The sequence below is a fragment of the Pygoscelis adeliae genome, unplaced genomic scaffold, assembly GCF_000699105.1.
Source record: "Pygoscelis adeliae isolate BGI_AS28 unplaced genomic scaffold, ASM69910v1 Scaffold245, whole genome shotgun sequence".
Lineage (NCBI taxonomy): Eukaryota > Metazoa > Chordata > Aves > Sphenisciformes > Spheniscidae > Pygoscelis > Pygoscelis adeliae.
Window position 1 is genome coordinate 1079716 of NW_008824766.1, and position 686 is coordinate 1080401.

At 64.1% G+C, this 686-nt stretch overlaps 1 protein-coding gene across 1 annotated transcript in view; it reads right to left on the reverse strand.

Moving 5' to 3' along the window:
• SST (somatostatin) overlaps positions 1-686 on the reverse strand; it is a 6188-nt gene that overhangs the window by 947 nt on the left and 4555 nt on the right. The gene's annotated exons all lie outside the window — the stretch shown is intronic.

Consider the following 686-nt stretch of genomic DNA (forward strand, 5'->3'; position numbering starts at 1 on the left):
CCCTTCCCTTCCCCTTCCCTTCCCCCTGGTCCAGCATGCTGTGCTGGACTCAGCGAGGATGCCGCGAGGATGCTGCTAAAGTGATGCGGGAAAGGTCTTTGGGGGAGCTTGCAGGGGAAGCTGAGTCGGGGAACCTTCTAACTGGGGGTTATTTTTCCTCTCACCCCTCCAAGCCCTGGCTGTCCCCTCGCATGGCTAAAGACATCCTCCTGCTGCACTGAGGCAGCTGCCTTGATTCAGCACCCCCGAGAAGCCCTGGAGAGCTTCACCAAGGGCTCTGCCCTCTGCCCCTGCAGCAGCTGCTCCTCATCCCCCACCAGCACCCAGCTGGGCTGGGGGGGCAGGGCTCCCCTTCCTGCCCCCACAGGCTGTCACTGGCTCAGCCCCAGCAGGGAACCAGGGGATCTGCCGGGGAACTGGGATCTGCAGCAAGCAACTGGGGTTCTGAAATGGGGTCACTGGGGAGGTCCTGGAGGTCTGCACTGAGGGTAGTGGGGTGTCCAGTGGGGAACTGCAGGGGTCTGCAGCAGTGAAGCCGGGGGTCTGCAATGGGGGTGCCAGGGGCTCTGGCGGGGAAACGGAGGGTCTGCAGCAGGGAACTGGGGGTGGGGGGTTGTGTGTGTCTCTGGGGGAGAAGCAGGGGTCTGGAGCAGAGAAGCGGGTTCTGAAGCAGGGGCGTCGGGGTG